The 15,688-nt window shown below is 46.4% G+C and overlaps 1 long non-coding RNA gene across 7 annotated transcripts in view; it reads left to right on the top strand.

Moving 5' to 3' along the window:
- Nucleotides 1-15,688, top strand: part of LOC112266965 — an 85,056-nt gene that overhangs the window by 30,296 nt on the left and 39,072 nt on the right. Inside the window, exon 7 of one of the 7 annotated variants that reach the window (XR_006078830.1) lies at nt 4,560-4,656. The exons of the other annotated variants lie outside the window; for them this stretch is intronic. This is a non-coding gene — a long non-coding RNA (uncharacterized LOC112266965). The remainder of the gene's footprint in view (nt 1-4,559; nt 4,657-15,688) is intronic. 7 annotated transcript variants of the gene reach the window in all.

Here is a 15,688-nt window from a genome sequence, read left to right as displayed (position 1 = left end):
AGTGCCCCAACTGAGCTGAGTAGTGTCCCCAGCTGAGTAGTGTCCCCAACTGCCCCAGCTGAGTAGTGCCCCAGCTGAGTAGTGCCCCCAGCTGAGTGGTGCCCCTGAGTAGTGGTGCCCCAACTGAGTAGTGCCCCTGAGTGGTGCCCCAGCTGAGTAGTGCCCCCAACTGAGTAGTGCCCCCAGCTGAGTGGTGCCCCTAGCTGAGTGGTGCCCCAACTGAGTGGTGCCCCAGCTGAGTAGTGCCCCTGAGTGGTGCCCCTAGCTGAGTGGTGCCCGTAGCTGAGTGGTGCCCCACCTGAGCTGAGTGAGTGTGCCCCTAGCTGAGTGGTGCCCGTAGCTGAGTGGTGCCCCACCTGAGTAGTGCAGCTGTGCCCCAGTAGTGCCCCTAGCTGAGTAGTGCCCCTAGCTGAGTAGTGCCCCCAGCTGAGTTGTGCCCCCAGCTCACTGAGTGGTTCACCCAACTGAGTAGTGTCCCCAGCTGAGTAGTGTCCCCAGCTGAGTAGTGCCCCCAACTGAGTAGTGTCCCCAGTGAGTAGTGCCCCCAACTGAGTAGTGCCCCCAACTGAGTGGTGCCCCTAGCTGAGTAGTGCCCCTAGCTGAGTAGTGCCCCTGCTGAGTAGTGCCCCTCAGTAGCTGAGTGCTGCCCCTAGCTGAGTGTTGCCCGTAGCTGAGTAGTGCCCCTAGCTGAATGGTGCCGCACCTGAGTAGTTCCCCCAGCTGAGTAGTGCCCCTAGCTGAGTAGTGCCCCTAGCTGAGTGGTGCTCCCAACTGGGTGGTGTCCCCAGCTGAGTAGTGCCCCTAGCTGAGTTGTGCCCCCAGCTGAGTAGTGCCCTAACTGAGTAGTGTCCCTTGCTGAGTGGTGCTCCCAACTGGGTAGTACCCCCAGCTGAGTAGTGCCCTAACTGAGTACTGTCCCTAGCTGAGTAGTGCCCCCAACTGAGTATTGCCCCCAACTGTGTAGTGCCCCTAGCTGAGTGGTGCTCCCAACGGGGTGGTGCCCCAGCTGAGTAGTGCCCCTAGCTGAGTTGTGCCCCAACTGAGTTGTGCCCCTAGCTGAGTAGTGCCCTAACTGAGTAGTGCCCTAACTGAACAGAGCCCCCAACTGAGTAGTGCCCCCAACTGAGTAGTGCCCCCAACTAAGTGGTGCCCCTAGCTGAGTAGTGCCCCTAATGAGTAGTGCCCCTACTGAGAGGTGCCCCTACTGAGTAGTGCACCTAGCTGAGTGGTGCCCCTAGCTGAGTAGTGCCCCCAACTGAGTGGTGCCCCCAACTGAGTAGTGCCCCCAGCTGAGTAGTGCCCCCAACTGAGTGGGGCCCTTAGCTGAGTAGTGCCCTTAGCTGAGTGGTGCCCTTGGCTGAGTGGTGCCCCTAGCTGAGTGGTGCCCCTAGCTGAGTGGTGCCCCTAGCTGAGTGGTGCCCCTAGCTGAGTGGTGCCCCTAGCTGAGTGGTGCCCGTAGCTGAGTGGTGCCCGTAGCTGAGTGGTGCTCGTAGCTGAGTGGTGCCCCCAACTGAGTGGTGCCCCCAACTGAGTGGTGCTAATTGAATTCTGCTGGCGGGCACACAGCTGTGCCCTGCTGATGAGTCCCAGGAGGCCCCAGCATGTGTCTATGGTTACTGTGTTGAGGCTCCAGCATGAAGCCATGTGTATATCATTACCCTCTCCTATCCTGCCAAATCTCTGACTTGTGCCACTCGATACAACCCCCAGGCCAAGGATCTGTGTCTTTGGGAGCCAAGCCTATATTACAATGCAGAGAGATGGCCTGCTTTTCACCAGCCTATGTTTATCTCCAGCTTTTACTTCTATATACAGACTATTGTGTGTTATTATAGACAGTTTCTAAGAATGGCTTAATGTTTCACGTTTAGCGGAGACTGAGAGATGGTCTCTAGGTAGACGGGAGTTGGAACCTTTATTGTGTCATTTCTTTTGACAGACGGAAACGTAGTTGGGATGTGTTATGGATACAGTGTTATTAAGGCATTGAATTTCACTGAGGGGACGCAATCCTGGCTCCCTCTAGAATGCTCTGCATCACACACACTTGCTCTCTCGCTCTCTCTTTCTCACACACAAGCCGGGCTCCTGAATTTTTGAACCTCGGAATACCCTCACTTTGACGAAAAAGTGCCAAAGCAAAGAGAGGCAGAGAGAAGGTAATGTGAAAGGGATTCTGTGGAGAGCTCTTCCACTGCTGATGAACTAGGCCTTCCTGACTGCTGGTTTATTTTACAATCTTACTGAATAAGTTCCTATTGCGGGATACGAAATACACAAGCTGTATCTTAAATTACACCCTATTCCTCATGTAGTAGTACACTAGTTTTGACCAGAGGCTGAGAATAGAGTGCCACTTGAGTTTTGCACACAGATATGCTCTCACTCACAGGTGACTGGTTACACAAAAAAACAGTGAAAAGTGATTCAGTGCGCTTGTGTGTGTGTGCATTCATGCAAGTGTGTGTGTTTGTGTGTGTGTCTCTCTCTCTGAGACAGTGGGCAGACAGACAGAGGGTCTGAGCAGTGCGTGTGTGTGAGTCTCAGTGTGATTAAGGAAGCTCAGACTATGCGGTGCCATGGGACGTTTCAAAGCAGCTCTTTTATGGGCCTGAGTCTTGGTTCTGTTTGATAGCGTGTAATTTAATGCAGTGGGCCAGGCTTTATTAGAAAGAGATGCACATCATTTTGCTCCCAAAGAGCCCTTGACATTTTGCCTCTCTACTCCCACTTAAAGACTTTTATCTACAGATATAGTTTTAGGTCTGGCAGACGGTTGTATGTGTGTGTTTGGTATGATGGATTGGGAGGGGTGGACAAGGCCAAGGGAGGGGTTGGTTTGTACGGGGTCAGCGCCCCCACCCCCTCCACCTTGGCGAGGTGTTCTAAACAGGGTCAGCTCATCCCTACAGCTCCTCTCCCTATCTGGAAGCTCCAGTTCCTCACCTCCAGCTCCTTACCTCCTCACCTCCAGCCCCTTACCTCCTCACCTCCAGCCCCTTACCTCCTTACCTCCAGCCCATCACCTCCAGCCCCTTACCTCCTTACCTCCAGCCCTTTACCTCCTCATCTCCAGGCCCTCACCTCCAGCCCCTTACCTCCTCACCTCCAGCTCCTTACCTCCTCACCTCCAGCCCCTTACCTCCTCACCTCCAGCCCCTTACCTCCTCACCTCCAGCCCATCACCTCCAGCCCCTTACCTCCTTACCTCCAGCCCCTCACCTCCAGCCCCTTACCTCCTCATCTCCAGCCCCTCACCTCTAGCCTCCTCACCTCCAGCCCCTCTACTCCTCACCTCCAGCTCCTTTCCTCCTGCCCCTTACCTCCTCACCTCCAGCCCCATACCTCCTCACCTCCAGCCCCATACCTCCTCACCTCCAGCCCTTTACCTCCTCACCTCCTGCCCCCAGCACGAACCAGTACATCCCAGAACACATCCAAGCCTTGCCATGTCAGTTCAACACAGGCCAAAGTACCAACCCAGATCACAAAGCACAACCCAACACAGCCCAGCTACTACAGCCCCAGCTCCATGTGCCTGTGAGGGGGGCCCAGGTCACTGCAGAGCGATGTTTACAACTCCTCCTAATCTGCTGAGAGATTGATGGGCCACCCTCCACCTCTACCTCCTCCACCTCTCCATCCTCCACCTCAACACATGGATTACTTTTAGCCTTTCTTACACTACTTACAAGAATAATGACACGGCTGTGACACTAAATGCAGTAATAATAACAGTGGAAAATGTGAGCATTTTTCTCCTTGTTTGTGGATGTCTGCAGAGAACAAGCCATGAGTGTTAGACTCCATTGATGTCTGTGCCTTCACACACACACTGTTCTACTAGCAGCAGATTTAGGCTCCCCTTTATTGGGCTTGCTGTTTGTTTGGTGCTTCTTGCAGCTGGCAGAGTTTGGGGAACAAGAGAGAGAAAGATGGTGTGTGTGTACAGGAAATGCTCTATGGGTCTTCTAATGGTCCGACTCCCTCCCTCAGTGTGCATCAATCAGACGGAGATGCTATGCTGCTATTTATTAACCGCTCTCATCAACCCTGTCCAGCGGATGGACAAAATATTGAGTTATGAGTGCCATCAAGATTGTGTGTGTGCGCACGTGTGTGTCTGTCCATGCCTGTGTGGTAGTGTACATTAATGTGAGGGTTCGTGTAGGGATTTACACCCCATACCTGCCCTGCCAGGTCGTCTCTCAGGAACACTGAGGCTAACTGAGGCCAGCTGGGCTCTTCAAGCCGCCAGCTCTCCAGTAGCCAAACTGATTTATCATGTTAGCCAAGCTATAGGCTAGCCACACTGGTGTACCTAATAGCTATAGGTTAGCCAAATGCTAGCCACGTTGATTTATAGAATTAGCCACACTGTCGATGATAGACCAGAGCTAGGCTAACTAACTTTATTAAGTTAAGCCAATGCTAGACTAGGTCTTCAGAGCAAGACCGTGGGTTTAAACAGTGATAAAGGGGAACCACACACACACACACACGCACTTGCTCTCTCCTTCTTTCTCACTCTGTCCCCCTCCTTTATTCTCTCCCTTTAGAGTAGGGAGGCCTTCAGGAGGGGGAGACCTGGGAGATGGGGGACATGCCACCCTGCCGATTAGCGTGCTGTGAGGAGAAGCAGGCCTGTCTGCAGCGGTCAGTGCAGACATATTTAATGCGTCTGATGTAATGGGGCTGAATCAGCAGATAGCTCCGCTGGGAGCCATTAGCCCAAACATGTGTCATTAACCCCTTCCCTGCCCCAGACCAGTCCAGTCCCCTCTGCAGTCCCAGCCAAGTCCTCCCTACAGCCCCCAGCCCAAAGTACTGCTCCAGGTGGAGAGAACTCAGGGCAAGGGTGAAGGGAGGACCGATCTGTTATTTAAAATCACCATCTTTCTCTTTATCTATTAGAGAGAAGTTTGCCTCTCTGGCTGGTGCTGTAGTGAGGATGGGGGATTTGAGGAGTTACCGCCTCCATGTCTTTGAGATCAGTTTGAAGTATTTTTCCCTGCAGCTCGCTGTGGCACGTTACAGCAGTAGGGAGAAGCGGCAGGCTCACAGCACCTGCCAATCTTAATGGCAAACGTATGTGCAGTGAAACGGAGGGCGGGAGCAAATGTTCCCTAAAGAGGGCGGCAATGTTGTCTGACTGGTCTGTTGTCTGTGTGTGTAAGAGAGAGGGGGCTTGTGTTTGAGTGAGTGACTGAGTTTATCTTCTTGTGTGTGTACAAGTGTGTGTCCCTGTTGAAGTGTGTTTCTTTGTATGTATGCCTGCGTGTGTAGGTGGTTGCATGATGGAACCCATAGTCTGTGGAACATCGCTTGAGTTTGAACTTACAAGAAAGAGGGATCCAGACAATGAAAAGACAAGGGGGAGGGGACAATGTGCTACTTTCACAAATGATAGCGGTCAGTGACGTTAAAGAGGGAAAGAACAAGTCAGTAGAACAAGTCAGTGACGTTAAAGAGGGAAAGAACAAGTCAGTAGAACAAGTCAGTGACATTAAAGAGGAAAAGAACAAGTCAGTGACGTTAGAGGGAAAGAACAAGTCAGTGACGTTAAAGAGGGAAAGAACAAGTCAGTAGAACAAGTCAGTGACGTTAAAGAGGAAAAGAACAAGTCAGTAGAACAAGTCACTGACGTTAAAGAGGGAAAGAACAAGTCAGTAGAACAAGTCAGTGACGTTAAAGAGGAAAAGAACAAGTCAGTGACGTTACAGAGGAAAAGAACAAGTCAGTGACGTTACAGAGGAAAATAACAAGTCAGTAGAACAAGTCACTGACGTTAAAGAGGAAAAGAACAAGTCAGTGACGTTAAAGAGGGAAAGAACAAGTCAGTGACGTTAAAGAGGAAAAGAACAAGTCAGTAGAACAAGTCAGTGACGTTATTAAAGAGGAAAAGAACAAGTCAGTAGAACAAGTCAGTGACGTTAAAGAGGAAAAGAACAAGTCAGTAGAACAAGTCAGTGACGTTAAAGAGGAAAAGAACAAGTCAGTAGAACAAGTCAGTAGAACAAGTCAGTGACGTTAAAGAGGAAAAGAACAAGTCAGTAGAACAAGTCAGTAGAACAAGTCAGTGACGTTAAAGAGGAAAAGAACAAGTCAGTAGAACAAGTCAGTAGAACAAGTCAGTGACATTAAAGAGGAAAAGAACAAGTCAGGGAGGTGAATCAGGTTAACACACCCATGTTAACTCTCTAGACAGGTGTGTGTATATCCTTTACTTCTTTGAATGATCATGCGAGCAGTATATGTTGTATTGTGTTATGCTGCTGTGTGTATGTTGTATTGTGTTATGCTGCAGTGTGTATGTTGTATTGTGTTATGCTGCTGTGTGTATGTTGTATTGTGTTATGCTGCAGTGTGTATGTTGTATTGTGTTATGCTGCTGTGTGTATGTTGTATAGTGCTATGCTGCAGTGTGTATGTTGTATTGTGTTATGCTGCAGTGTGTATATGTTGTATAGTGTTATGCTGCAGTGTGTATGTTGTATTGTGTTATGCTGCAGTGTGTATGTTGTATAGTGTTATGCTGCAGTGTATATGTTGTATTGTGTTATGCTGCAGTGTGTATGTTGTATTGTGTTATGCTGCAGTGTGTATGTTGTATTGTGTTATGCTGCAGTGTGTATGTTGTATTGTGTTATGCTGCAGTGTGTATGTTGTATTGTGTTATGCTGCAGTGTGTATGTTGTATTGTGTTATGCTGCAGTGTGTATGTTGTATTGTGCTATGCTGCAGTGTGTATGTTGTATTGTGTTATGCTGCAGTGTGTATGTTGTATAGTGCTATGCTGCAGTGTGTATGTTGTATTGTGTTATGCTGCAGTGTGTATGTTGTATAGTGTTATGCTGCAGTGTGTATGTTGTATAGTGCTATGCTGCAGTGTGTATGTTGTATAGTGCTATGCTGCAGTGTGTGTATGTTGTATAGTGTTATGCTGCTGTGTGTATGTTGTATTGTGTTATGCTGCAGTGTGTATGTTGTATAGTGTTATGCTGCAGTGTGTATATTGTATAGTGTTATGCTGCAGTGTGTATGTTGTATAGTGCTATGCTGCAGTGTGTATGTTGTATAGTGCTATGCTGCAGTGTGTGTATGTTGTATAGTGTTATGCTGCTGTGTGTATGTTGTATTGTGTTATGCTGCAGTGTGTATGTTGTATAGTGTTATGCTGCTGTGTGTATGTTGTATTGTGTTATGCTGCAGTGTGTATGTTGTATAGTGTTATGCTGCAGTGTGTATGTTGTATAGTGTTATGCTGCAGTGTGTATGTTGTATAGTGTTATGCTGCAGTGTGTATGTTGTATAGTGTTATGCTGCAGTGTGTATGTTGTATAGTGCTATGCTGCAGTGTGTATGTTGTATAGTGTTATGCTGCAGTGTGTATGTTGTATAGTGCTATGCTGCAGTGTGTATGTTGTATAGTGTTATGCTGCAGTGTGTATGTTGTATAGTGCTATGCTGCAGTGTGTATATTGTATAGTGCTATGCTGCAGTGTGTATGTTGTATAGTGTTATGCTGCAGTGTGTATGTTGTATAGTGCTATGCTGCAGTGTGTATATTGTATAGTGTTATGCTGCTGTGTGTATGTTGTATAGTGCTATGCTGCAGTGTGTATATTGTATAGTGCTATGCTGCAGTGTGTATATTGTATAGTGTTATGCTGCAGTGTGTATATTGTATAGTGTTATGCTGCAGTGTGTATGTTGTATAGTGCTATGCTGCAGTGTGTATATTGTATAGTGTTATGCTGCAGTGTGTATATTGTATAGTGTTATGCTGCAGTGTATGTTGTATAGTGTTATGCTGCAGTGTGTATGTTGTATAGTGTTATGCTGCAGTGTGTATATTGTATAGTGTTATGCTGCAGTGTGTATGTTGTATAGTGTTATGCTGCAGTGTGTATATTGTATAGTGCTATGCTGCAGTGTGTATATTGTATAGTGTTATGCTGCAGTGTGTATATTGTATAGTGCTATGCTGCTGTGTGTATGTTGTATAGTGTTATGCTGCTGTGTGTATGTTGTATAGTGTTATGCTGCTGTGTGTATGTTGTATAGTGTTATGCTGCTGTGTGTATGTTGTATAGTGCTATGCTGCTGTGTGTATGTTGTATAGTGTTATGCTGCAGTGTGTATATTGTATAGTGCTATGCTGCAGTGTGTATATTGTATAGTGTTATGCTGCAGTGTGTATGTTGTATAGTGCTATGCTGCTGTGTGTATGTTGTATAGTGTTATGCTGCAGTGTGTATGTTGTATAGTGTTATGCTGCAGTGTGTATGTTGTATAGTGTTATGCTGCAGTGTGTATATTGTATAGTGCTATGCTGCAGTGTGTATATTGTATAGTGCTATGCTGCAGTGTGTATATTGTATAGTGCTATGCTGCAGTGTGTATATTGTATAGTGTTATGCTGCTGTGTGTATGTTGTATAGTGCTATGCTGCTGTGTGTGTATGTTGTATAGTGTTATGCTGCAGTGTGTATATTGTATAGTGTTATGCTGCAGTGTGTATGTTGTATAGTGTTATGCTGCAGTGTGTATGTTGTATAGTGTTATGCTGCAGTGTGTATATTGTACAGTGCTATGCTGCAGTGTGTATATTGTATAGTGTTATGCTGCAGTGTGTATATTGTATAGTGCTATGCTGCAGTGTGTATATTGTATAGTGCTATGCTGCAGTGTGTATATTGTATAGTGCTATGCTGCTGTGTGTGTATGTTGCATGGTGTTATGCTGCAGTGTGTATGTTGTATAGTGCTATGCTGCAGTGTGTATGTTGTATAGTGCTATGCTGCTGTGTGTATGTTGTATAGTGTTATGCTGCAGTGTGTATGTTGTATAGTGTTATGCTGCAGTGTGTATGTTGTATAGTGTTATGCTGCAGTGTGTATATTGTATAGTGCTATGCTGCAGTGTGTATATTGTATAGTGCTATGCTGCAGTGTGTATATTGTATAGTGCTATGCTGCAGTGTGTATATTGTATAGTGTTATGCTGCTGTGTGTATGTTGTATAGTGCTATGCTGCTGTGTGTGTATGTTGTATAGTGTTATGCTGCAGTGTGTATATTGTATAGTGTTATGCTGCAGTGTGTATGTTGTATAGTGCTATGCTGCTGTGTGTATATTGTATAGTGCTATGCTGCAGTGTGTATATTGTATAGTGCTATGCTGCAGTGTGTATATTGTATAGTGCTATGATGCAGTGTGTATATTGTATAGTGCTATGCTGCAGTGTGTATATTGTATAGTGCTATGCTGCAGTGTGTATATTGTATAGTGCTATGCTGCTGTGTGTGTATGTTGCATGGTGTTATGCTGCAGTGTGTATGTTGTATAGTGCTATGCTGCAGTGTGTATGTTGTATAGTGCTATGCTGCTGTGTGTGTATGTTGTATAGTGTTATGCTGCAGTGTGTATGTTGTATAGTGTTATGCTGCAGTGTGTATGTTGTATAGTGTTATGCTGCAGTGTGTATGTTGTATAGTGTTATGCTGCTGTGTGTATGTTGTATAGTGTTATGCTGCTGTGTGTATGTTGTATAGTGCTATGCTGCAGTGTGTATGTTGTATAGTGCTATGCTGCAGTGTGTATGTTGTATAGTGCTATGCTGCTGTGTGTATGTTGTATAGTGTTATGCTGCAGTGTGTATGTTGTATAGTGTTATGCTGCAGTGTGTATGTTGTATAGTGTTATGCTGCTGTGTGTATGTTGTATAGTGTTATGCTGCAGTGTGTATGTTGTATAGTGCTATGCTGCTGTGTGTATGTTGTATAGTGCTATGCTGCAGTGTGTATATTGTATAGTGTTATGCTGCTGTGTGTATGTTGTATAGTGTTATGCTGCAGTGTGTATGTTGTATAGTGTTATGCTGCAGTGTGTATGTTGTATAGTGTTATGCTGCTGTGTGTATGTTGTATAGTGTTATGCTGCTGTGTGTATGTTGTATAGTGCTATGCTGCAGTGTGTATGTTGTATAGTGCTATGCTGCAGTGTGTATGTTGTATAGTGCTATGCTGCTGTGTGTATGTTGTATAGTGTTATGCTGCAGTGTGTATGTTGTATAGTGTTATGCTGCAGTGTGTATGTTGTATAGTGTTATGCTGCAGTGTGTATGTTGTATAGTGCTATGCTGCTGTGTGTATATTGTATAGTGCTATGCTGCAGTGTGTATATTGTATAGTGCTATGCTGCAGTGTGTATATTGTATAGTGTTATGCTGCTGTGTGTATGTTGTATAGTGCTATGCTGCTGTGTGTGTATGTTGTATAGTGTTATGCTGCAGTGTGTATATTGTATAGTGTTATGCTGCTGTGTGTATGTTGTATAGTGCTATGCTGCAGTGTGTATGTTGTATAGTGCTATGCTGCAGTGTGTATGTTGTATAGTGCTATGCTGCTGTGTGTATGTTGTATAGTGTTATGCTGCAGTGTGTATGTTGTATAGTGTTATGCTGCAGTGTGTATGTTGTATAGTGTTATGCTGCAGTGTGTATGTTGTATAGTGCTATGCTGCTGTGTGCTGTCTGTGTGCATGAGCTCATTGTAAGAGCTAGGGGTCTCTCTTTCTCTCCTCCCCCTCTCTCTCCCACAGACCTCAGCAGAGCTCCACGTCATGTCTGTCACCTTCCCTCTGGCCACAAAGCTGCCCATTATAGACAGGGCTCAGTGACCAGAGCAGACCCTTACCAGCACCCCTCCACCCTTCTTCTTCACAGGGCTCTCCCCTTCTCCTGCTGCTCCCCCCTCTCTCTCCCTCCCCAGTTTCCAGAGTGATTGTGAATATCCCCTAGCTAGTCCAGTGTTCTCAAGGAGAGAGCAGAGTGGTTGAAGCAGGGCCAGGATCATCCCTTTTGGCTCCAATCAAACTAGTCAGCAAATCTGCTGCTGACTGATCCGCCTCCATCTCCCCTCTCATCCCCTTTCAGCCCTTATATCCCTCCTCTCATCCTTCTCTCCCCTTCCCTCGCTCCTCTCTTCCCTATTTCACCCTCTATCACCCATCTCTCTATGGCAGAAGCTCTCTATGGTTGTCTATGGCTGAAGCACTCTATGGTTGTCTATGGCTGAAGCTCTCTATGGTTGTCTATGGCTGAAGCACTCTGGTTGTCTATGGCTGAAGCTCTCTGGTTGTCTATGGCTGAAGCACTCTATGGTTGTCTATGGCTGAAGCTCTCTATGGTTGTCTATGCCTGAAGCACTCTACGGTTGTCTATGCCTGAAGCACTCTATGGTTGTCTATGGCTGAAGCTCTCTACGGTTGTCTATGGCTGAAGCTCTCTATAGTTGTCTATGGCTCAAACTCTCTATGGTTGTCTATGGCTGAAGCTCTCTATAGTTGTCTATGGCTCAAACTCTCTATGGTTGTCTATGGCTCAAGCTCTCTATGGTTTTCTATGGCTCAAACTCTCTATGGTTGTCTATGGCTCAAGCTCTCTACGGTTGTCCTAATAGTGAATTGTGGTTGAGAGCAGAGAGTCCTGGAGTGGAGCACTGTGGCCCAGAGGTGAACCAGCAGTGCTCCAGGTCTGGACAGATCCTGATTTACTCCTGCAGTCTGGAGACAGTATGACGACAGATCTATGTTGTGGAGTGGACCCCCGGGATCTTAAAGAGGGCCATAATTGGACTCTGTGCTTTTGGGAAACACTTGCTACAGTACTACCTAATGCTGACACCTTTTGTGAGAGAAAGATAGAGAGTGATAGGGGGACTAGTCCTGGGGAAAGATAAAGGTAGAGAAAGGGAGGTTATTCATGAGGGGGAGGGGAGGAGGGTAGAATGAGAAGGGAGCAGAAAGAGGTAGAGTAAACTCTTCTCTCACGAGAGCTACAGGACTCCCCCCAGTGTCCCAAACTCGCTCACTGCCTGACAACTCAGACAAAAGTGCAACTGAGATCCTGGGGATTCTCACCTTTTAGACACACACATACACACACACCTCTCACACACACACACACTAACTCACACTGTGAATACATTACATTTACACACCCCACCATCTGTCTTATATACATTTAAATCTACACCCATGTTCTCTCTTTCTCATACACACACAACACAACGTATGCTTGCTGCAGCAGGAGTCAAATGGCCCAATGTGTTAAAAGTATTAGGTAAGCACAAATCCCAAAATGCTTCTCAGGCTGATATCATGTGTATACATTCAGCTGCATCTCTGACCCCCCTCCGCCCCCTCCTCTCCCTCAGGGGAGCTCTAAAACGGAGCGGCTTGGATTTTTGCTGAAGAATAGATGGGGTATTATTATTTTAAGCGTGCATGCTCTCGTTGGCGGTGGAGCCTGTCCAAGCACGGCGCTGATGTTTGGACGAAAGGTATATAAAAGTACACTTCAAAGCCCTGCAGCGGCCTTTATGTGGCCGGACCCTGTTTATCTTTGCAGCAGACACATGCACGCGCACAGCGAAAAATAAGGAAAGTCATTTCTATCGCAGGATTTATGAGGAAGGAGGGAGAGCGCGGTAGAGGTAAAAGGGGCAGGCCGTGCAGAAGCGAAATGACAGAAAACACCACCATTTGATATGAGTTTAACAAGAAATGTATTGTTCAGATTGGTAAAAGAGAGTCTTTTTTTTGGTAAAGAGAGTCTCTTTGGTTTATTTTGGGTCCTGATACAGTACTACACGGGAGGAAGCTGACCAAGGAAATCCTCTGCTTTGACTGTGGCCACTGGCCACTCTGAGAGAGAGAGAGAGTGCCCCAACCTGCTGGTTGAGACCGTATACAAAGCCACACCTCAGCACATGAAACCAACACAGACCTTATTTGTGCATCGCAGCACTTGGTGTCCCGTCCAGTCTCTAACAGGCAGCGTTAGGGTAATGTTAGTGTTAGCAGTTTCTCCCTCTGCACGCAGCCTCAGCCCTGCCAGCCACCTGCACACAGGGAAGAGCTGAGGCATAGAGGTCAGGGGTCACAGACTAGACCAGAGGAGAGGGGTGGACAGAAAAAAGGGATGGCTGGTAAAGCTGGTGAGCCCTGCCAGCCACCTGCACAATGGAAGGGGCTGAGGCAGAGGGGTCAGGGGTTAAAGATCACCACGGGAAGGTCATCGCTGTCTTTGGGTGCACATGGAGGAATGTCCCTAATTTAGACTGTGGACAAAGACAGGAGAGAGGGAAGGGGTGAAAGGAGTTAGGGAGGAGTAAAGAAGAGACAGAGGGGGGCTAGATAGGGGTACAGAGACAGGGTAGTGAGGGGTAAAGAGAGAGACGGTGGAGAATGAGAGACATAGTTGAGAAAGAAGGGTAAAGAGCGACGGACAAGACTGAGTGGGGAAGCAGGAGAGTTCCCTTTCACACTACAGTCCTGGTTCTTGTGTAGCTAGCTGTTTAAGTTTGGCATTGCTAATCTGACCTCCATAAATCAAGCCCCAAATATCATCCATCAACACTGAGATCTCTCTCTCACACGCACCCTAACAGGTTGAAAAAACACAACTGCAAGCTCAAACTATCTCAACTCAATCATAAGCCCTCTGACAGGCTGGATTTCTAAACCAGAAGCCAAATAACAGAATAGGCTTTGTGTGATACTCTGCAGAACGCTAAGAGAGAGGAGAGAGAGAGCAGTGAGAGAAGAAAAGAGTGCGAAGGAATATCTTGGAGAGGAGGGGGGTGTGTTCTAGTGGCCTTAGTGAGTAACTGTTGTCGTGGTGGTGGTGTGGTGTGTTCCAAACGGCAGGCTGGGGAGTTGGTAGGAGCTGCAGCCTCTTCTCAGCTGCCTCGATGGGTGTCACTGACTCACACCAATACACCAAAATAACTCCACTACACACACACACACACACACACACACACACACACACACACACACACACACACACACACACACACACACAAGTAAAATAGAACTTTTGAAAGAAAGGAAAAGGTTTGGGTAATCACTCTTTGGCTCTTGATTGTGTGCTCATGCACCCCCCTCCCCACCCCACCCCCATAACTCTGGCTAGTTGTAATAGATGAGGATAGCAGAGTGCATGTTTACGAGCGCGAGTGCTGGACTTGGCAGGCCTGAACGCTCCTTCAGTGTCTCACAGTTCATCACAGCTCAGTGTCTGGGCCCTGACTCAACCCGTGTCTCTTACACACAGTTTACATGGGGGGGGATGTCATGCACCCAACCAAACCCCCACTACCCCCATACTGCACCTATCCCTGTTCACCCCCACCCCTCTCTCTATCCCTAACCGCCCTGGCTTACTGTACCCCTTATAGCCCTTTGTCACTGCACAGTATCTGTCTTATTGTTTGAAATTGTGCATTGATTAAGAACAGTACTACCAAATACAATTATTTTGCCATTTACTCAACAATCTCTCTCTGTCTCTCTCTAACTTCCTCTTTCCTTCTCTGTCTCTCTGTCTGTCTGTCTCTCTCTTTCTTTGTCTGTCTCTCTCTCTTTCTTTGTCTGCCTCTCTTTCTTTGTCTGTCTCTCTCTCTCTCTCTTTCTTTGTCTGTCTCTCTTTCTTTGTCTGCCTCTCTTTCTTTGTCTGTCTCTCTCTCTCTCTCTTTCTTTGTCTGTCTCTCTGTCTGTCTGTCTCTCTTTCTTTGTCTGTCTCTCTCTCTCTCTTTCTTTGTCTGTCTCTCTCTCTCTTTCTTTGTCTGTCTCTCTCTCTCTTTCTTTGTCTGTCTCTCTCTCTCTTTCTTTGTCTGTCTGTCTCTCTCTTTCTTTGTCTGTCTCTCTCTCTTTCTTTGTCTGCCTCTCTTTCTTTGTCTGTCTCTCTCTCTCTCTCTTTCTTTGTCTGTCTCTCTTTCTTTGTCTGCCTCTCTTTCTTTGTCTGTCTCTCTCTCTCTCTCTTTCTTTGTCTGTCTCTCTGTCTGTCTGTCTCTCTTTCTTTGTCTGTCTCTCTCTCTCTCTCTTTCTTTGTCTGTCTCTCTTTCTTTGTCTGTATGTCTCTCTCTTTCTTTGTCTGTATGTCTCTCTCTTTCTTTGTCTGTATGTCTCTCTCTTTCTTTGTCTGTCTCTCTCTCTCTTTCTTTGTCTGTCTCTCTCTCTCTTTCTTTGTCTGTCTGTCTCTCACTTTCTTTGTCTGTCTCTCTCTCTTTCTTTGTCTGCCTCTCTTTCTTTGTCTGTCTCTCTCTTTCTTTGTCTGTCTCTCTCTCTTTCTTTGTCTGCCTCTCTTTCTTTGTCTGTCTCTCTCTCTCTCTCTTTCTTTGTCTGTCTCTCTCTCTCTTTCTTTGTCTGTCTGTCTCTCTCTCTTTTCTTTGTCTGTATGTCTCTCTCTTTCTTTGTCTGTATGTCTCTCTCTTTCTTTGTCTGTATGTCTCTCTCTTTCTTTGTCTGTATGTCTCTCTCTTTCTTTGTCTGTCTCTCTCTCTCTTTCTTTGTCTGTCTCTCTCTCTCTTTCTTTGTCTGTCTCTCTCTCTGTCTCTCTCTCTCTCTTTTCTTTGTCTGTCTCTCTCTCTTTCTTTGTCTGTATGTCTCTCTCTTTCTTTGTCTGTATGTCTCTCTCTTTCTTTGTCTGTATGTCTCTCTCTCTCTCTCTTTCTTTGTCTGTCTCTCTCTCTCTCTTTTCTTTGTCTGTCTCTCTCTCTCTTTCTTTGTCTGTCTCTCTCTCTCTCTTTTCTTTGTCTGTCTCTCTCTCTCTCTCTTTCTTTGTCTGTCTCTCTCTCTCTCTCTTTCTTTGTCTGTCTCTCTCTCTCTCTCTTTCTTTG

This window comes from Oncorhynchus tshawytscha, linkage group LG14, assembly GCF_018296145.1.
Source record: "Oncorhynchus tshawytscha isolate Ot180627B linkage group LG14, Otsh_v2.0, whole genome shotgun sequence".
Lineage (NCBI taxonomy): Eukaryota > Metazoa > Chordata > Actinopteri > Salmoniformes > Salmonidae > Oncorhynchus > Oncorhynchus tshawytscha.
Note: the sequence above shows the minus strand (reverse complement) of the source record. Positions and strands in the feature narration are given on the sequence as shown.